At 45.2% G+C, this 22016-nt stretch overlaps 1 protein-coding gene and 1 long non-coding RNA gene across 5 annotated transcripts in view; one reads left to right on the forward strand and one right to left on the reverse strand.

Moving 5' to 3' along the window:
* LOC126531227 (dopamine D2-like receptor) overlaps positions 1-22016 on the forward strand; it is a 457194-nt gene that overhangs the window by 279090 nt on the left and 156088 nt on the right. The window lies entirely within an intron of this gene.
* LOC129385078 (uncharacterized) overlaps positions 5491-22016 on the reverse strand; it is a 63316-nt gene continuing 46790 nt past the window's right edge. For both annotated transcript variants that reach the window (XR_008612626.1, XR_011894805.1), the window contains exon 3: positions 5491-5918. This is a non-coding gene — a long non-coding RNA (uncharacterized lncRNA). The remainder of the gene's footprint in view (positions 5919-22016) is intronic.

Consider the following 22016-nt stretch of genomic DNA (forward strand, 5'->3'; position numbering starts at 1 on the left):
TTACGCGAGCTAGCTTTGCCTGAGCACCCTATGGTGTCGCGCAGAAATTTGTCTCCCGTCGTGCAACTGGCAAGCATTATATCGTGCAGCTTTTTTACTGTTCTTTATTCTTTTAGGTTGGGGGGGGGGGGGGGGGGGCTGTACCCTACAGAATTGAAATGCGCTACGCAAACGTCACTTTAAATGTGACCATGCTGCTAAATGCTTGGGATAAGCCTCGGAAGCTTATTCATGCTAGGAGGATGTTGCCGTCTATACCCTAAGTAACTCTCGACAGTCAACCCATTCCTTCAGCGGACTGTGTCATTCCTTGGCATAAAATGAGATCCTAACTTGAAGTTTACTAATCATATGGCATCTGTTAGACAAAAAAAAAACTGCTTTCGGCACAACATCACTGATTAAATCATGAGAATTTCTTTCTGAACAAGCAGTATTATCTCTATACTTTGCATTGATTCATATATCACCTACGGTATTGCTTCCTGGGGACGCACATAACTTTCACCTCTCGTCTATTCAACACATGCGGAACCAGACTATTCGCATAATCACCAACAGTTCATCTTACTCAAATGCTTTCCCGCTACTACAGGCTAACTTTATTCTACCTGTATCTGGGTTGTTTAAGTATCATTGAAGTATTCTCTTTCTTTTTTAATTACTTAACAAACAGCTTGCTTACGAATCTGTAGACTGCAGATTACTCAGCAACATTAACCGCAATAGGCTTGCGTATAATATGAACTTTCTATTACCTAAATGCAACACCAACTATGAAAAAATGACATCCTGATTTTCAGCGTTAGAAATATAGAAGTACCTACCACATTCACTTCATTCAAGCATGAAGTGAAACGTTTTATTTTTTAGAGCGCAGCTCTTTGGCGTCCGTTCCTGGGTTTCGCGTCGTCGTCGGCGTTGTCGTCGGCCTCGTAACCAGCTCCGCCCCCCTTTCATCCCCCCAGCGCTAGCAGCGACCGACTGATACCGCTGGATGCCGCTGACGCCGCTAGAGAGTCAAGATAACGTGACTGCATAGAACACCGTCGCCGCCATGCAGAAAGAGGAGGAAAGGGTCCCCCCCCCCCTGTTCTTGTGTGGCGGATAGGGTGCTCTTCAGTTGCCGACGCGCCGGTTATTTCACGTAGGCCCCGGCACGTCGACGAATACGTGACCACCTTCCCACGGCTAGACCTGGTTCTTAGCGCTGCGGAAGCGAGGGTATCATATTGTTTGTGTCGGCATCGGCGGCGTTGTCCCTGAAACCAACTCCGCAGCTGGGGTTGACTCACTATCGGCGTCAGCGGCATCAGTCAGTCGCTGCTATCTCTTCCCTCCTCCCTTTATCGTGTTGTCCGCTTGCTGCGCGCGCTTCTGCCCCCATCGTTTGCCGCTGGGTGTACACGCCGCCCCCCTCCCCCCTCTTCCTGCGAGTCTCCGGTTGTCAAAGCGCCGGCTCGAACTTAATTCCTTTCTTCGCTCCTCCTCCAATGCAACCCCTGTGCGGTGGCAATCAGAGAGCCAGATCGGTGGCGGCGGATCTGTATATGTGCACCGCCCGAGCCGAAATTGCCGCTGCCGTTCGCCCTGTGCGGTGGCAATCAGAGAGCCAGATCGGTGGCGGCTTGACATAAAGACAAACAGCAATTTCCTAACACTTATGCGGGAGAACATCCCGTTCCTCTCGCTCGTAACGCGTCCCACGGCTGTGACAACCTCGCGAGGCACTTGTATAGATCTCGTCTTTGAGAATCAAGCATTGGTGTACCAAGTCGAACATATATCAGTCTATTTCTCCGACCACAAAGCTTCCTTCATGACTGTCAAGAACTGTTAGTGGAGTCTTTGTTAAAGGAATACGTGTGAAAAATAAAAAAAAAATTCTGTGATAGCGCATACATGTGTTGCTCGATTTCTTTGCCTCAATCTATCGAAAAGGTGAAACAGCTTATTTGCTGCGCTCAAATTTCGCATTAGGAAGTAACGTAATCGTCGGTAATATTTTGTAAATAGTTTCATGTCGAATTATATGCTCTTCTGTATAACAATGTTGTTATATATGTATATTGTGTTTATTTTCTCTTACCAATGTATTGCATTTCGCGCTTAATTTGTTTTGCTTGCACTTTATGAACTTTTGCGGCGTTAACCCTGGTCTTGTATTTTGTTAGAACCGAGGGTCCCGGTGGCAATCGTTGACCTTGTGATCCTCGTCCGCATAATATCTGTTACATAATCATTGTTATTGAATGGAAAATAAACTGAAATTGAATAATGAATTTTAAGAGTTGAAAAAGGGACAAGGGCAACAAGGAAGACAGGACGAACGCTCACTCACGTTCATTATGAACTGAAACAAACTTGCTCACCTACGGAAGCTTATTATTATTTCTTTTTTCTTTTTTTGATTTTTTTGTAATATGTCCTATGAGCTCGAGTTACTTAATTGTCCAATTATTGTGTGGTCTCCTTCGTATGCCATACCAGGACCTCATCATATCTCTTTTAGGCATTCATGCCGAATTATCACTGAGGCCTATGTACTATGTTTTCGATTGGATTAAAGTTCCCTTGTTACCACCGACCCAGCTATTGTCAAACCCTTCATTGTATAAAATGACGCCATGATACTGCTACCTCAAAAGCACATCGTTTTTTTCGTCACCTTAATCCTTGGCGAACATTTTCATCTGATAGTGAAACTATCCAATTACCGCGAATCGCATTTACGGCATTCGCTTAGTTCCAGCTAAGCTTGTTACCCTGGTCGTACTTTAAAATGAGTCCGAGTTTATATATATAATTGAATTGAAATCTGAAATATAAATTAAACTAATATCGTTTAAATTACTTTGCAAGCTACATCTGAGATCAGTGGCTGACCTTTCACACCACAGACTTTCAGTTCGGCTGCAGATGAACAATTGTTGAACGGTATTACGCCAAAAAGTTCTTCTTGTGAAGTAAACGTTGAGCGTGAGAGAGCGCGCTGTTGCTATCGTAACGGCGTCAGCACTGATTAAAAGAAACACGTTATTAAAAGAAACACGTCAGTGCAGCAAGTGACCGCGTGGTGCCAAGTGTCTGCCGATACCGCTGTATCAGCAAAAATAAAGTAGCAACACGAACAAGAACACACGCAAGTGTAACACCTTCTAGGGTTCGCTTTGCCAATAAATTTACACCTAATGATAGATACTTCTCGATATTTATGCACACAACTTCAGATGCCTTACTGATTGCATCTGCAATGCGAGACCGCGGAAAGGGTGCTTCATTGTGCCCCTTTAAAGAACGTCAGAATAGTAGGCAACTGATCTAAGAAGAGTTCTAGCTCAAGTGAAAAACAAACAAACGAACAGCCAAGAAACAAATGACTAAAGAAGCTAGACCAGGGCGTCGCTGTGCTAACAACTGCATGGCGTCTATGACTGCCTCTCTTAGCCCTTTGTCGTGTTTTTTTTTTAATCTTCATCAGTTCAAACTCATCTTAGCCCATTTAAGCCCCGCTCCTGCAGCCGCTTGCGTTTGTTTGCTTCTGCCTTGTAAAGCTCCTTCTCCAAACAGTTTTTATGACTACATGTAACCGACTTACACCAGCGTGGCAAACGATACTGCCTATCTCAACGTTTTCTAAGCCTCACCCGACAGATCAAATTCTTCTACAGTTTACTACGCCGACAAGGTAATCTCCATGAGATAAATTTTCTCCTGCATTCTGCGTACATTACGACGTATAGCCTCTCTCTCACTCCCCTTCCTCACTTCCTCACAGCACACGTCTCGCTATTGTGCCAGGAAACTACTCCGGATTATTGCCCCCGTTCCTCACGGTCCTTTTGTACATGTGAGCGCAGGGCAATAGCATTTGCGGAGCTAAAATCATTTAGCATCTACCCAACAAAGAATCCATTCTCAATCACAGCGGCAGCGTAATGGGATTTTCATCTCGTGACGGCCTGAGTGCTGTCACGCACAGAAACGATGTGTCAACTCGTCTCGATCCTACGTTAGCGCGAACAATGCAGTCGAAATTGAAGGCTCCTCCTTTTTTTTCCCTTCAGGTTCCGCCTGAGGAAGTCCGGAACTTTCACGCACAAAGTGTGGCTTGAGACAGCGTTTTAATCTGACCTCTCTTCGCTACTGTGTGTCTCCTGCCATTGTACTATACATTGTATTGCCCCCGACCCCCTTCCATCCCCGCGCCCCGTACTGGATCCCTTTATTTTTTTTTCCTTTTTTGGAGTTTTAAAGGAGAAAATGCTTTAGACTCGTGCCCTCACCGCGTGAGTCTGAAGTCTCTCCGAGGCAGTCGCAGCGAGCTCCAATGCAATATCTGATATCCCCGGGGGGTAAGGGTGCGGGGAAGTCTGTGCGACGTCGTACACGATACGAAGATAAGCAATTGCGTAAAGACTGTCCGTCTCTGAAATGAGTTTGGCGTACATGGCGCCGTTAGGCTCATGGTGAAAAATCGGAAGTATTGGCAAAATTTTAAACGCACTGCACGAAGGAATTCGCGCACACGACGATCTTGAGAAGACAGCAGCCACTTGCTGCGCCATTATTTGTCGTTATGTTGTCCCGTGTGCCCTGAGATTTCAGTGGACGCTGTCAGGTTTTCTCGGACCTTAGGTTGTTTGAGTGTATTCGGAGCCCATGGCTGTGTCGTTGCCCGAACTCCGCAGCGCAGGCTCTGGAGATACAAATGCATGATTCAATCCGCTCATTACGACCGCCTCCTGTTTTAATCCGCTGTCTTGTTCCTCATGGCAGGGTTTCCTTACGATCAGTATGATTAGGCGAATGTTTTTCTGCCACTGGCACTACCGGGATATCCGAGTGGGAGATGGCGTATGTTGTCAAATCATAGGTTTTATGTGTACGCACGATAGAAATTATGAGCAAAGAAATTACATGCAAATACTAAGCACGCAAAACAGCCGCGGCGATGTCAATGCCCGTCAGCTTACTCCTCCAGTTTTCTTTTCTGTTCGACGTCATTCTTTCTGCCTAATCTTGCAACTGTTGCTGCTAGAAGGAGCGCAACTTCGCAATATTTTGTTTATCAGCCCCCTCAATGTTGCTCACCTTTTTCTTCCGTCGCTATTCCATATCTAAAGGATCATGAGGACTATGACAGAGATATATATATATATATATATATATTATTTCTAACAAGAGAAATGTAGTGGTGGACCTTTATCCATCAGATCACTACTTAGTGAATACAGAAAGACATTAAGGCTGGCAAGGCATAAGACAGTAAGGAAAGATATAACTTCAACAGCAACAGCTCAATAAGCGATAGTCCTGCTCGGAGCTTTGCTCTGAGACTTGTGGTGCGCATATAAAAAGCCAAAGATTTTCAAGACAGCAACCTTTCGTCAGAACGAAATGAGGGAGCTTGTTTCTCTCGTCAGCGCATCTCATGCAAGTACAGGTTGTGCGTCCTTTCGACACCCGTCATAAACGCCAGTCCGCAGATAATGCAAGCCATAAATCGTGCGCACACGCAAGCGTGAACGCCGCACCCGATCGTAACATTTGTGGACAGCTCACAGAGCTCTGCTAAGTGCCACGTAAGTGTCTAAATGCTGCACGCAAGACTAGAAGGCGGGCAAACGCAGTTGACGCGTGATCTTTGTTCCAAAATTAACGCGACAAGTATGTCGCAATGAGGACACAAAAATCTCGCCTTTCGATTGTCGACAGGAAGCTTTTTTAATGGTATTTAGCGACATATGAAACGTTGTACATTTCTGGTGCACTCTTTTTTTTTTTTTGTTCAGGCAAGAAGAAGACTAAAGAAATGCCACCCACGTTTCCTGTTCATCCTCCCACTCCGTTCTGTTCTCACTCTGCTTGCATATGTCCACTTTCATTGGTGTCTTCTCTTCGCCCTAGATATGTTGCTGTAAAAAAACAGCGTCTTGCTTTCATCTTCCGCTTCAGATATCTTTATAACTCAACATAAAAAATATTTGCGGCTCCCGTTTAATCGCTTCAAGGCTTTTAAACAGTCCGCGTCGTCCAGATAGCAGTGCCTTAGTTTTGATGGACCATTCTGTTCTATGTGCGTTAACCTTCGTGACGGAGCCCATTGTAAAATTTTGGAAGTGAAAAATCACAGGCAACCAGTGAATGGTAAATGGTAGCATTTCGAACCCGCAATATTGGCGGGTTTACTGTTTACTTTCTCTCTCTCTCTGTCTCCCTCTATTAAATATATATATATATATATATATAAAAGAGAGAGAGAGGGTCATAAAGCAGGTAGGCGAGAATAAACGCGTGCGCTCTATCGTCTTCCTTTCGTCCGTGATCGCATTTCAGCGAAAGAGTCCGTTCGAGCAGCGTTCTTTGCTACCATTGACGGTCTAAGCCTTAACCTTCGCAGATGATGTGTGCTCTGTGAGGCTGCTTCGCTGTTCTGTAAGTTCTTATGAACAACTTCTATAGTTCCGTTAGTTTGGATCGTAGAGAGCTGTTTTTATAGGTGTTGGGCCATTTTAACAGGTTCATAGCTAGCGTCTTCCCATAGGACAACTGCTCAAAACGTGGCGATCAAGGTCGCTATTAAGAATACAACAAATATGCATCTGTTGTGTCCTCCTTGATTTAGTGCACGCGTTGTTTATTAGTACATTTAATTAAGCAATACAACGTAGCGCTGCTTAGCACGAAGGCGCAGGATCGAATCTCCGCCGAAGCGGCCGCATTTAGATGGGAGCGATATGTAAAAACGCCCTTGTACCGTGCATTGGATGCACGTAAAAGCACCTTGGTGGTCAAAATTAACTCGGATCCCCGCACTACGGCGTGCCTAATAATCCTATGGCAAGTTTGGCACGGCAAACACCACAGTTAAATTAATTAAGCAAAGCGAGAATGAGGCGCCGTCCAAGCTATGAAAAAATAAGTACTACAACAATGTATACTGGCCGCAACGTTTTACACAGCGGTCTGCTTCGGAAAACACAGCTTAAAGCTGCTCTAAAGCTTATATGTACGTTTGCATAATGAACAACAGCTGCTGGCGCCAGATGAATGTCTCCTGATGGTCTTCCTATGGCGTGTATGCCTGCAAGACAAATGGCTTGTTTCCTAAATCTTTCAGTGTTTGACATCAAAAACGAAAGAACTTTAGAAGTTGCATACCATTTCAATTCTCGGTCACAGCAGCTTTACGTTCATTATCATTTTAATTTCTCTTGGTTTATTATTTTTCGCTCTACATTTGATAAACCATTTATTTATGGGAGAAAGCAGAATGCCCATAACAACACTGAACGACACTTTCTCGTATCCAGGGCGGTGACTCGTATAGCGTTGCTGTTCTAGCAAAAACAAATTCTGATTGACTGTCAATCTTCTCGCTGTACAAGAGCTCCTGGTTTTGTCTCGGTTGGATCTCTGAATTCACCAACCAGAGAGTACATCCTTCAACGGTTATGAGGAAGGCTGTAATGGGGTTTGTCTCACAAATGTCGCGTTATGAAAAAAACATCCCTTACCTGGTGCTTGTATGCTGAAAAAGAAGTTGACAGGCGCGTAGCCTTTCTCAGGAAGCAAGCGCCGGCTTCACTGCATCGGCGATGATTAGCATCTTCGCAGTGATATTTTGAAGAGTAAAGTTCTCTCCAGGAAAAAAATTATGGTGAAACGCAGGTCGAGTGTTTCAGCTGCGACAACTATAATTACAGGTACAGTAAATGGCCAGGAGTATAAAGCGTGTCAACACAGTGGCAAATAGTCACGATCGCTTTCCTGAGCGGGTGATAATTGAGAAGTGGCTTGTCACAATGATTAGGAACACCATGAATCGTTTCGTGCGGCGAAGTCGCGTAAAGTAAGGCAGCTATCCTCGTGTTCCAGACACAACTGCTAGAGAAATGGTGTCGCTAACTGCCGAATTATTAGGAGGAGACACTAAGGAGCCGTGGCTCCTCAACTATCATCTTTGTGATAAGAAATCATGCTTTTCTTTGTTTTCTTTTTTCAGATTTACGTGTACGGAACGAGGTATTCTTGCCTCGTAAAGGCACCTTTGGTATGATGTGCGATTAAAAGATAAACACCTTGAGAAAAACAAAGCAATAGCCATGCAAAAAGCATCGACGGACGGGTTAAGAACAGTTCACGAGTCCTGACGCATGAAATCGGTACGAACACAAGTGCAATGTAATCTTTGGTATTAAAAAGTAAAATGAGATGCGCTTTTTTTTTTAAATTCAGTCTGGAATGAAATGCCCATGGGTGTGACAGACGGGAGGGGGGGGGGGATGTTACAGCATAAACAACTCATTTTCGCAACAAAATGAAGAGTTGTGGCAAACGAGGGAGAGGGAAGGGGCGGTGGAACAGCAAATACACTCGTGAGCGCACAGAAAACCCATCCGTTCGTACCTCTCCACGGTTACGGTATACAGGGTTCTAGCTACATCTCGCGTACGGCGCAATAAAAAAAAATCATTTATATTTTATTACTCTGAGGCGCTGGACGTGGCCATGAATGTGCTTGCAAAGGCGACGCCTAGAAATTAATACAACTTCCGAAACTACAATGACGCAACGCATGCATAATAAAGCCCTTTTGATTGAATATGCGTGTAAGAACATTGAATAATAAGTGCGAAGTGCACTGGACAAAATACTTGAACGATGCATTTCTCATTCGTTACTATCAGCGCAAGTATGCGAACCTTGCAGGGGCTTTTCTTTTCCTTGTCGGTCATCGATTTACACGTGGCAAATTTGTGAAGTGCATCAATGTTTACGAGGTACACTGCACTCGGATCAATAAGTTTTGGTCAAGTATATACAGTATTTCACTAGGTCCAAGCGTGGTATCGACGTTAGTGGATGAGACAAACGTACAAGGAAAACTAAAAAAGAATGAACGAGTATCACCTTTTTCTCGTTCACATTTTGGTGTAAGCCAAAAAAAGAATATGTTAAAAGTACATTTGCAAGAGAGAAAGATCATTAGCGCCTGAAGGCGTTATACGGCCATTCTGAAGTGTATTCCGGCATTTCGTCTTATTTTTTTGCTTATTCATGTCGGCAACATGTCTACTGAAAAAAGTTTGATGATTAGCGATTTCCCGGAAAACTTATATTTATGTCTTGCAGCTTTCACCAACGCTGCTTCTTTTGGCGCGAAATCATTATATATCGTTATTATTCAAACGCGGCTCCCTTGACAGTTTTATGGGTCCGTGTCTGCTTCACCGTGGAATTTGAGCGCTTTTGGATCTTTTCGCGCTGACTTATCAGCGATGCGACTGCACTGTGACAGGAAGGAAGAAGCACGCGTCGCATAAAAAATATCAGATACAACCAACCGCGCATAAGTCAAAGTGCTCGCCTCTGAGACCGCAGCACCGTGGATCACAGTGTCAGCTGCTACATCCTTTCTTTCTCTCTATTTTTTTTTTGCTTGTGGCTTTTTCTTCTATCTGGTTTGCAGCGTTTGTAACAAAATAAATAAAGAGAAAAAGAGCAAGGGAGGGGGTGGAAGGAGGGGGAGTCGTGGGAGAATGAGGCAGAAAGGAGTGAAACGCAGTGCCCTGCGGATCGAAGCTGCGCTCTACCGGAGCAAAGTCGGTGCCCGAGGCAGGAACTGGCTTCGTCCATATCCGATTGTTTTACTCCTATTTTCGCGAACATCACCAGTGCGGTGGGCGAACGAGGACAGATCTTGAAGGACGGCGGGAAGATTACGCGACGTGGGAGGGGGGGGGGGGGAAGGGGGGCGGGGATGTGCGCCTACCGCCGAAGTTTTGGAACTTGGGGCGCCTCCGCACCTTCTTGCTCGCGTATGTCCCTTTCCGTTCGGTGCCCAGCGAAAGGAAGAAAGCCACCAGTGACCAGTGGTTGTGGGGATTCGCGAAGACTGTTTTTCCTTCTGCTGCTGGGGTTCCCCTTTCTGGTTTCATGTTCCGCTATACCCGGAAGCGTTCGGCTGACCACTCTTGGCTGGGGAGATAAACATAAAAAAATATGGAAGAATGAAAACAGCGTTAAAGGTACGCTCACGCTATAGCTATATCGCGAACCATGTAACCTGGAACGGAGCGCAAACTGAACACACGTGTGGCAAAGAAAGAGTGCGCGTGTTCGTTCCTTCGGGGGGAAGTCTGTCATCTGATCTCTAGTATTTGTTCTTTTATTTATGTTCGACGTTTGGCCACTTAACAGGTGTAATCCTATTCACGGTGTGATGTTTTTACTGACATCTTACGGCAACGGCGAGAAACTTGTCTTGTCTAAACAAAATGCGCTTTCAAAGGCTTTAGGCTCCTCGGCATCCCCATAGGCACAGCAAAACTTTAATCTGCGCGAGGAAGACAAGAAATCAACACAAACACGTATTCCTCGCGCAGTTTAAAATTTTGCTGAATCTATGAACCAGCTAGCCAAACAACATGCCTTACTCCATAGGCATCCCGCTCTAACAGGAGGTTGTTAGGTACGGCAAAGGACGAAACGCAGAGAGGATGGGGAAGAGAAAGACAGAGACGGGCAATAGGAGAGAGGTAAACCAGACGCGCGCCCAATTTGCTACCCTACACCAGCGAAGGGGTTAAGGGCAAAAAAAAAAACGAAAGAAGCTGATAGAGGAAGGCGCTAACGTGAGTTTTATTGCATTGCTGCCAGCCGCTGCAAACAGCGTGCAGCATTCTAGAACGGCTGTAGCTAATGCAATCCGCCCCTATGCCTGGATTAGAAAGACCGCGAACAGTGACATTTGAGGCCCTTCGGCGATGGACGCGACCGCATGTCCCAAATTTCAAAGTTCCATTATTTGTGTTTGTTTTCTCTTCATTTCTTTTTTTTTTGGGGGGGGGGGGGGACTTACATTTTACCAGTTCGTCTTCACTGACCGGATTACTTGAAGCGTCGGACTCCATTTTGCTTCTCTATAAAGTGTTCTCGGAATTTGGATTAGCTTCAGCACGCACAACGCATATTCTAAAGTAGGCTTTGTTTTGCAGAGTCAAGTCGAGACGAATTGGATTGTCTCCGAATCTTTGTAAACAAAAACTTTGAATTCTTTGTCTGGAAGCATTCTTGTGTTGCTTTCTTGACACGCGTCACCATGTTTTCTAGGCAGAGTGGCTAACAAACCGAAGTTTTATATTTTTTATTTTATATTTGCCTGGCGACGTTTGCGTTCCAAAGCGTATTTTTGGTAGTGTCCTCGTTAGTACTTCTCATTTAGAAACGTTGTTTGAAGGGCGTGCTGGATCATATAGGTGGGTCGACGGGACCTGCGAATAAACACGAACACAAACAACTAGACAGGACAAGCACTGGACTTACAACTGAAGCGTATTGAGTTTCATCGAGAGCTTGTAATTTAGTATATTTCTTAATATTTCTTCGCTTTATGGTATGGTACATGCATACGCATACTCCATTTATTATTATTATTATTATTATTATTATTATTATTATTATTATTATCGTTATTATTATTACTATTACTATTGTTATTATTATCATTATTATTAATTTCAGCGTCTTGAAAACAGCTTTTATTCTGTGTTTTTAAAAGTAATTAACGGCAAGAAGCTCAAAAGTGAGCGCTGAAATGCGTCAACAATACTTGTTTTTATTTATCTTCTACCTCACTATGAAGCCCACTCAAATAGAAGAGCGGCAGTTTGGGCTAATTGGTATTTCAGAGTCTAATAAATTTAAAGCGCGAACGAAGACGAGAATACGGTTAAGTTCCTAATTGAACGTCATAAAATGGAAGCAGCATGGTCACCGCTCGATCGAGCAACGGTGGTAAAGGAAGCCTGGTGTTATCAGACACATATCCCGTTAAGAAACCAATGCAACACAGCTATAAATTGGCGCCATGTTTCATAGCACAAGTTCACTTTCAGTTAAATGCACCTTTCATATACATGAATCACACTTTCCGTAGAGCTTGCGCATGTCTGTTTTTCTTGTCCTCTCGTCTTCGTTCGCACTTTAACCTTACTAGACTCAACCAGACATAAGCAATGTACTAGCAGTACAGTGACACCTATGAAATCATATATGCAAGCTGATTGGCGATTATGCAGACACTCCGCGGTTAAGTCAGTGACTATATGACGTATTTCTGCTAAACATGACATCATGAGTTCGTCACTAAACTGCGCCGGCCGCCATCCCGACGGATGCATAATTAAGAACACTCGTGTACTTTGGCTCCGGTGCAAGTTAAAGAATCAGGTGGCCCAAATTTACCCCTCCCGCCTCTTTCTCCGCCCCCTTTGCGCCATCGTTATATAGCCTATTTGTTGGTCTGGGTCTAGAAATTTTATATTTATTTCATACGATAATATAGAAAGGGCTGAGCTTGAACCCGTGTTGAAGTGCGCGGACTGCAGTTGAACCCGGCACGTACACATCGCTGCATTCAATGTCGTGTCCTCTCTTGCGGCTTAAAGCCACAAGAAGGATGCATATGACGAAGAGAGCGATCGCGCAGGGCAAAGGCGTTATTGCCCTCATATCTTTATGCTGGGACCATTCTTGAAGCACTCTCCACACATTCACAAGGCCACGGAAGCCCTATTGCGCTTCTTGAAGGCGAATGCACTGTACGGACGTCTGTGACTGCCAGCGATGCTTCCTCGGCGAGTGTTTTAACACTGAGTACCCGCCGTGGTTGCTCAGTGGCTATGGTGTTGGGCTGCTGAGCACGAGGTCGCGGGATCGAATCCCGGCCACGGCGGCCGCATTTCGATGGGGGTGAAATGCGAAAACACCCGTGTGCTTAGATTTAGGTGCACGTTAAAGAACCCCAGGTGGTCGAAATTTCCGGGGTCCTCCACTACGGCGTGCCTCATAATCAGAAAGTGGTTTTGGCACGTAAAACTCCGTTGTTCTTCTGTTCTAACACTGAGTTTCTCTTTATTATTACTATTATTATTATATCTCCCTCTTCTTACCTACCTTTCCCGTTTCCCATGTGTATACAGTAGCCAACTAGGTCTTGGTTAAGCCTCCTGTCTTTTTCATTATCTGAGTCCCTTTTTCTCGGTCTTGACTCAGCCGCAACGACAACAAATTTCAGAGGCAAATGAGCGTGTGCTTCCAGTTTGTGTGTTCAGTTATTTTTCATGGAATCGCTATAACGTGACCTAGCACACTTCTTCTCTCGCAACTACTTCTTATACCAGAGTACTGGGCAGCATGCAAGCTTATAATCTCGGTCTTTCTTTTTCTTTTTTTTTCCTCGTTGACATGCGGTCTTTCTGTGCACCTCTTTCTTTTTGCTCTCACCGAGAGGCAATCATTCCGGCCATTGTACTTCACGTGCCACGTCCGAGACACCGGTCTTTCTTTCTGAAGATGTGCGTATGCGCGACGTGCAGCACACAGCCTATTTCGGTTGCAGCGAGAAGTCAAGGCCAGAGGATATCAAAGGGGAGAGGAGAATACTACCGCAACAAGATCGATCGCGTGGGACACTCATCACCATCTGCCGCTTCCTTTGATGTCGCACGCAAAAGAATTCTCTTACCTGAAAGAACTCGGGTGATCCTAACGACTAGGAACCGATTTACGCTTTCCGAATGCGATCAAGCTTGAACGGCCGCGCAGTTTAACCGCTTTCGGCTACTGAAGAGAAGCACGGATGTTATCGATAGGGATGCAAAATTTTCTGAAATTTTGAATAGCCTGAAGGAAACTGTTGTTTTTTTACATATTTAGACGAAATTCCTGAATAAGCTAGGTTTTACACTGTATGCTAAAAATATTTGTACAGTGGTGATTTCCAATGCTATACAGGTGAGGAACGTAAACAGCCTGGCACTATATTTTATTCGTTTGACCAGAGATCAACATAAGTATTCTACAAACACCGTGTAACTGCTTGACAGCACAAACGTGTAAAATAAGAAATACAAACACGTTTACAAATAAAACACCTAAAACAAGCCATTATTTTGACTTCGGGGTGAAGGTCGCGAGAAGGACTCTTCGAGCAGACGAAGAGGAAAGGAAAAGCTTTATACAATATGTACAGATATATAAGAAAATAGCGTACATGTAGCGTTATGAGCGCACCAGGCCGACGGGGCTGCTGGTAGCGACTAGCTCTCCCAACAAATGGGCCGGTTCTGCCCTAAATCCCTTTGGCGACCCATCGTCGGCAGGAACGAGGCGGGGCGGGTGCCGACGTCACCCTCGTCGCATTCGTCTTTCGTCGCGGTAGAAGTCTCGGGCCGGGACACCGCCGGGATGCCCCGGCGGTACGATGGGGGCAGTCTTGCTGACCTCTTCCACGGGGAAGGGTGAACAGTTCCGTGGAATTTCGAAGGTTGTCAGTTGGTGTTTGAAGCCCAGCACAAGGGCAACGTATGACTTCGGAAGAACGAGGGGGGGGGGGGGGGGGGGGGCGTAGGGTCGGAGCGCCCGTTGCCTCGATGATAGGCACGTAGTGTGGCACAACACCATGCAAATGAACTGCCCGGCTTCGTTGACCTTCTGTTGGTTCACATTAAAACAAAATTTTGTTGTAATATTACGTTAATAATTTTAGGGGCGTTAAATTGTGGCTAATTTTTTTAAGAGCTCAATAAGATAACGGAAGATCTACCGTGTTGTTTCTCCATTTCTTGTATTATTTTTTGCCATTGGCTATTACTAGAACAGGGGAACATCGCGTGCGTCTAGCGTGCGTATCGTAGTTAACAGGAACGGGTGCAGGCGTGCCACACAGTAACGTCACGTGGCAGTGAACTGCGCTCAAACTGGACAAGTGAAGAAGCTCAGTCGCGAAATTACGTTCCTTCTAGCAGATGGCCGGTTTAAGTTGCCAAATGAATGTCATAAAATGGAAGAACTGAAGGGTGACACGGCCTCCAGACGATCGAGCAACGCTGGTATCAGGAAGCCTGGTGTGACCAGACACATTTCCCGTTCAGAAACCAATGCAACACAGATATTTTGGCGCCCTGTATCACAGCACAAGTTCACTTTCAAGTAAATGCATCTTTCATATACTTGTATTGATCTTTCCGTAGAGCTCTCGCATATGGTTCTTCTAAGAGATGACGTAATTAAAGAGCCCAATTTCGAGGTCGATTAAAAGACCATAATTGTGAGGTGCTCCTTTAATTGGTCGTTCACACCCGTGCCTATTTAGTTGTATTGTGGAGGTTTACGTGCCAAAACTGTGATTTGATTATGAGGCACATGCCGTAGTTGTGGACTTCGGATTAATTTTGGCCACTACGGGACCTTTAACGTGCGCCCAATGCATGGGACACGGGCGTATTTGCATTTGGCCCCCATCGAAATGCGGCTGCCGCGGCCGGGATTTTATCGCGCGACATGGTGCTCAACAATCATGATAAAGTGCCTAAGCGTGACTGAACGAGGACGTAGAAAGAAACAGATACACAGAGACAGCACTAACTTTCAACAATATATTTTATGTTCGCATGCTTCGATAAATATATACCGTACGAGCGTAAACGAACGAAACAGCAAAAAAAAAAAAAAGAAGAACAACATTCAGTGGTGCATGTCGATGAACAGTACACGTGTCCAAGGCATGGTCAAAACATGCACTACAGTAGTTACAACGATAAACCGAGGAATTTTATCTCTTTTTCAGATAGCGACACTGATTGCTTGCTCACGCACCTTTCCTCTAATTTTGCACTTTCATAAGCCTCCACAATCTCCTTTGTAATCCTGCTATGAGCCCTGTATAAAATAGACGTACTTCCAAGCGTTGGCTTGCAGGGACAATCTCGCCAATGAATGCCCAAATTACCCTATATTACCCTAGTGACGTTATATTGATACTCCTTTAGTATCTCATTGACGCACCTGCCAGTTTGACCAACATACATTCTTCCGCACGAAAGCGGTATGGCATAGACAACGTTATGAGTGCAGGTTACAAATTGCTTGCGATGTCGAGTAGAACATGCGTTCCTTTTGTTATTCTCTGAATTAACCTGTTTGCATAGCTTCTGTAGGCGCTCAGAGGCAGAGAAAAATACGTCCACCCCCGAATTTGCCGCTATTCTTCTGAGTGCGCTTAGCAGCGCAACACCGTAGACGCTAAGTCACCGCGGCGGGTACCGAGTTCCTCAACGTGGTGGTTCCCACAAGAAATACTAGAATACCGCGGTCGCGAGGTCCTTGTTGTTTGAGACTTCAACCAGGTAAAGACAACTAGGTCTTGTGTCATAACGTATAGCCACCCGGAGGGCCCGTTCTCAAGTACGTGCTCGCGTGTGCGTTTGTTTCGCACCACTTACCGCTTCCTACTTCCGGTTCGTAACAGTTCAGTGCTCATCACACATCTTTCGACAGCAAAAAAAAAAAAAGAAGAAAGAATATCTCACATTACTTCAGTCGCTCGCGTCTTCCTGCGACAGTAGTGTTTTGGTGGCACAGCTCTAGCTCGGTCATTCCCAACAACATCGTGTTAGCTGTATCAATAGCGAATTTTTGCTTAAATAAAGCCTCGTGGTCGTTCTTCCTAATTATTAGAGATATGCACAGCGCCACGGAAGTACGTTTATAACTGCATAACATCCGGCCAATGCTTCGGTTATTTGGCATATAGTTAACTTCATATTTCAGGAAGCGAACAAGGATGAGTTTTTTTTCTTCTTCTTCTAAGTGTATGCTGCAGTCAGTGCATCACAGACAGGCACAAATTTCAGGAATGAAAGAAGACTCCACTCAGCAGTAATTCATTTGGCTAAGTAAACATTCGCTGATGTGCTTCTGTATACTCTGCACACGGGGCAGGCTCTTTCTTGCAGATAGGCGGAGTAAGTAGAGCCCCAATTTGAACAGAAACATAATGTTCGAGTTAGGACAGGCATGACCTGTGATGACTAGCAAAACGATAACAAGGTAAAAGCTGGAGGCTTGTTCTCGTTTTGCTCATCGTCTTGAATTTCCATCTCCCACCTTCCCCGTATTTTCCCTCTCATGACAAGGCATGACATGAGTAAGGTGTTGCATGGGTAATGAAATAGACTGCACAATGATCACAGTTGCGCGGCAAGTATAGTTTTGATCTTCCTGCATTGTCTGTAGTGTGGAAACTTTCTATACGACTAGAAAAAACCGGAAAGAGCCAGTCGTCTTTTTCTGCGCTTTTCAAGCCGTGGGACACGGTTTGCCTTACAGGAGACAATTCCTCGTTGGCGCCATTTTTTTCTCTGGTATATGTGTGGTGCGCATATACGTTTACTTGATTACGTTATAATAAGGCTATATGAGAAGTCCTTTTAGGCCAGGTCAACTGAAACACAGCCATAAATAATTACTTCACCGCAGTTCATGAAGCGCAAGCCACTGCCTAGCACGGGGTTGCCATTTTTATTTTATTACTTTATACCAGATTTTACACAGAAGCAAACACTGCACCTAGATGCATCCGTGTGACGTACAGGTTTTACTCACGACTCTGTCCTCGAAGTAAAATGGGGGATTTCATGGCAATATATTAAGTATTGCTGGCCAACATTCATGGCAGTGTCGGAATTAAAATATTTTCCGATATCTACTGGTAACACGTATATACAATAAACAGCATTTCTGTAATAAATTGCATAAATAATGTTAGACGTGCTCATTACAGCTGCGGAATCAAAGCATGTCAGTGCACAAGACGAACGTGGTTGATGGGAATTCGGAGGCTGGTACAAAGTACGAGATATTGTCCCAAAGTTCCGAGGAAAAGCTACGCTGAGGTAGCCGCACCTATTCACGGGTTGTTAAAAGTTAGAATCGAAAGTTATAATACTGCTATAGGTTAGCACTCTAGGTTTCATTACGAACACACGGGCTAGATAGGTGGACTATGTTTAGTTTTCAAGGTCATCATCTCAGGATGAACTGAGATGGTGAACTGAGAACTGAGCTGAGATGATGAACTGAGAACACAAATCGCTTTCCTTGGTCGACCGTGAGAAACATAAGCAGATTACGTAAATAAAGAAAGAAGCGAAGTCGTAACTTCTCTTATCCGTCGCCATACGAGTCTGAAGAAAGTCCAACGTCCCTTTTCCTTTCTCTTTGGGATGAGGCCTCGTCTAATGGATCGAACACAGGCGAGAGGTCTTTCTGCCTAAGGCACTGCATTAGTGTGGACAACATAAGAACGCGTCCTGGCGGGGCATCGCTTTGGGACTTTGTCTTTCTTTCTGTTTGCGGCAGATTTATCAGCAAAGTTGCGAACGGAAGGAAAGTAGGAGTTGCAGAAGCTTCCAGACACAAAATCAGAACTTTGTCTTATCTCCCTAGGTCCCTCGGCTGGCTAACTACGTTATTACTATCGTTTGTACTGAAGGCAACGCCGAAGGGAGTCACCCATATTTGTATACGACCCCCACATCTACGTGCCCGAGGGGGAGAGCAAGAGAGGGAGAAAATAAAGGAAAGGCCGGGAGGTCAACGAGACCAAAAGCTTAGGCTTCCTAACCTACATTAAGGAGGGGTGAGGGGGAAGATAAACGTGAAAAGGTAAGCAAAAAATATATAGAGAGAAACCGCGCACATGGACACAATCACTGCTGCTCACAGCACAGAATAACAGCTGACACTGCTAAAATCAATTTTTCAGGTTTGGTGGGCGTAAGAATTGCAACAGTGAATTCGTAGCCCTCTGCTGCGGCGCTAGAAAGTCGGGGTTAACTATCTGAACAGAAAGCGGGGTTATGCTCGCTAGGCACACAAATGACATGGTTACCACAGGGACGTGCTAGGCCACAGAAACCGACAGTGCGCGGTGTCGAAAAAAAAAAAAAGCTCTTGTTACTGTAGTTTTAGTTACATGTGAGGCTACTTCGTACATTCTGCGCCAAAGCAGCACAGGACACACCAACCAGACACTGTGTTTCATTTGTCCTATACTTTATATAGAAGGACAAGGGGAGGATTGGAATGTGCAGTCTAGTTAACTTTATTGTTTGGGATGGGCCAGATAAACAAGTTCAAGAAGCATTAACGGAACACAAAGGAACTCGCTTATAGAGTTTCGCTGTCTCTTATGTACCAATTATCAGACAGGCATACGCTTCTGTCGCTTCAGTTCTTTATGGACGAATTATTCCCATAAACTTCAAACAAACCTACGTGAACGATTAAAGGTCGATCTCTATAACAGCTATCCCAATAAGAAAAAAAAAAATATTTGTTTGCACATGCCGTCGACGATGATTGCCAATGTGAGCGAATACCCGAATGTTTCTAGAAAGCTGCTCTGCTCACCTTATCAAAGGAATGACCGTCTTGAAGGCGTATACCGTTTGCAATTATAGGACATGCAGGTAGCGTTCATTGTTTCACACAGAACAGAGGCGTTAACAAGTACATCGTAATGGTGTCGGAGCCATCTTCTGCAGCCCCCACGCGGACAGAAGGTAAAAGGAGAAGTGGAGAGCTGTCCATGCCGAGTGCTCCACTACATGTACACCTAGACCTCCAGACGCCACATAGTTCACGTACGACAGCACAGTTATGTCGAAGGCCCAGTGACAAACGCTAGCGACAAAATGCTAGTGACAAACCGGCACAATTTCAACTGCTCTCGCGCAATTCGGTTGCGCGAGAGCAGGCGCCCTTTACATCAACGCCTTCGTATCCAAACTATACGACCACCGTCAGCCACCTATGAAAACAGGCGAAAGCTGCAAAGAAAAGCTGTTCGCTTGAAGAATACCCGGTGGGAGACTTACCGCCTTAACGGTTGCGCCTCATCTGCGTCCTTCCTTTCTCTTTCGCTCTCCCTTCAATTCCCATTGTCTCTCTCTCTCTCAGCGTAGGGTAACCAACCAGACGCTTTCCCGGTTTACATATCCTGGCCGTCTTTCTTGCTTTCCTCCTGCTTCTCCTCCCGATTAAATTAATTAAAATTAAATTATGTTATGCGGTTTTGCGTGCAATAACCACGAGCTGATTATGAGGCACGCCGTAGTGGGGGACTCCGAAAATTTGGACCACCTCATGCTCCTTAACGTGCAACTGATTCTAAGTGCACGGGTGTTTTCTCATTTCGCCCCCATCGAAATGCGGCCGCCGTGACCGGGATTCGATCCCGCGACCTCTAGCTTAGCAGCCCAACGCCATAAATACAAAGCAACCGCGGCGGGTTCTCCTCCCGAGACAGCGCGTTGTCTTGGTGTTCGACGGAACGAGCTCTGACACCTCTTTGTGCGTCGTGGAAAGAGCGCTTGCTTTTAACTTTTGCACTTGGCGTGTCCATTTGAGGGTGCTGCTTTCGGATGCATAATCAAGTGATAAAAAAAATATGGGTTTTTACGTGCAAAAACTACTTTCTGTTTATGAGGCATGCCGTAGTGGAGGACTCCGGAAATTTCGACCACCTCATGGGGTTCTTTAACATGCACCTAAATCTAAGCACACGGGTGTTTTCGCATTTCGCCCCCATCGAAATGCGGCCGCCATGGCCGGGATTCGGTCCCGCGACCTCGTGCTCAGCAGCCCAACACCATATAATCAAGCGATACTTTTCATGTTGCGCGGGCATTTTGGTGCCCTGCTGAAAATGTACATGTAATTGTGTTGTACTGAAAACAACCGAATTGATTTTTTATAACTCTTTCGAACCTATTAATTGATCTCGCGTGAGTTAGAGCAGCAAGTAACCACTTAGATAAATAATTAGAATACAGCAATCGAATAACTTTAACGAAAACAGTACAGGTGATTTCTCAAAGAGGCTGCGGACTATATGTACTTAGTTTTGTTCTCGAAAAATATATCCCTCTTTTTTTTAAAGCTCGGACTATTTTAGCTGAGATGCCGGGCTGTATACCTGTTGCGGTGGGTTAGATCATCGTCATCTTGAGCAGCGTATTTTGTGTCCACTGCAGGTCGAAGGGCTCTCCCTGTGATCTCCATGTACCCCTGTCTTGCGCCAACTGATTCCAATTAGCGCCTGCGAATTTCTTAATTTCATCACTTAATCTTAATTTCTGACGTCCTCGACTGTGCGTTCATTCTCTTGACAATAATTCTGTGCTATAATGGTCCACCGGTTAGCTACCCTACGCATTACGTAGCCTGCCCAGCTCCATTTCTTTTCCCGTAATGTCAACCAGAATATCGGCTATCCCCGTTTGCTCTATGATTCACACCATTCTGTTCCTGTCTCTGAACGTTACGCCTAACATTTTTCGCTCCTTCGCTCTTTGCGCATTCCTTATTCTTGAGTTTCTTTGTTAACCTCCAAGTTTCTGCCCCTTATGTTAGCACTAGTCTAATGCAATGACTGTATACTTTTCTTTTCAATGACAGGGGTACGCTCCCAGTGAAGATTTGGTAATACCTGCCGCATGCACCGCAACCCATTTTTTATTCTTCTGTAAATTTCCTTTACATGATCAGGATCCTTTGTGAGTAACTGGCCTAGATAAACGTACGCCTGTACAGTGCAAGAGTTGAGGTCGGGCATGTCGAAATGAGTAGCTGGCCCATGCCATCGTCCGACTCATCCACGCTAAGGACGTTGTTGAAGAGGAACATGTTCTCAACGAGAACGAGGAGTACTGGGTTTATTTACAATATGTACATGAGTAGTGGAGAGCGTTACGTCTCACCAGTCTAGCACGACAGAATTCAAGCACACTGAGGAGCCGAAAATGTCCGTTCAAACCCCCTCTGTCCTTCCTAGATCCCCAGGCCAGGGAAATCTGCCATCCCACCTTTGTCCGATCGGAGAGCCCAAAGCCGCCGAAGGATCTCACGTTGAGGACGACAGTGCACACAATCACTCCGGCACTTTTGTTTACTGTACACACAGAAAGGAGGGGAGCTTCGTAGACAGGGATTGTCACCCTTGACTCAAACTGGTGCGTCTTGGTTCCTGGGATGACCCAGCAATTAGCTGGATCGTCTGTCAAACGACTGTGGCGGTTACCGGAGTCCATGAGAAAACGCCGTGGAACGCCCTTTTCCAGGAGTTTCTTGCTCCCATCGTCTTTGAAGGCGACAGTCAACTA

This window comes from Dermacentor andersoni, chromosome 5 (genome assembly GCF_023375885.2).
Source record: "Dermacentor andersoni chromosome 5, qqDerAnde1_hic_scaffold, whole genome shotgun sequence".
Taxonomy (NCBI): domain Eukaryota; kingdom Metazoa; phylum Arthropoda; class Arachnida; order Ixodida; family Ixodidae; genus Dermacentor; species Dermacentor andersoni.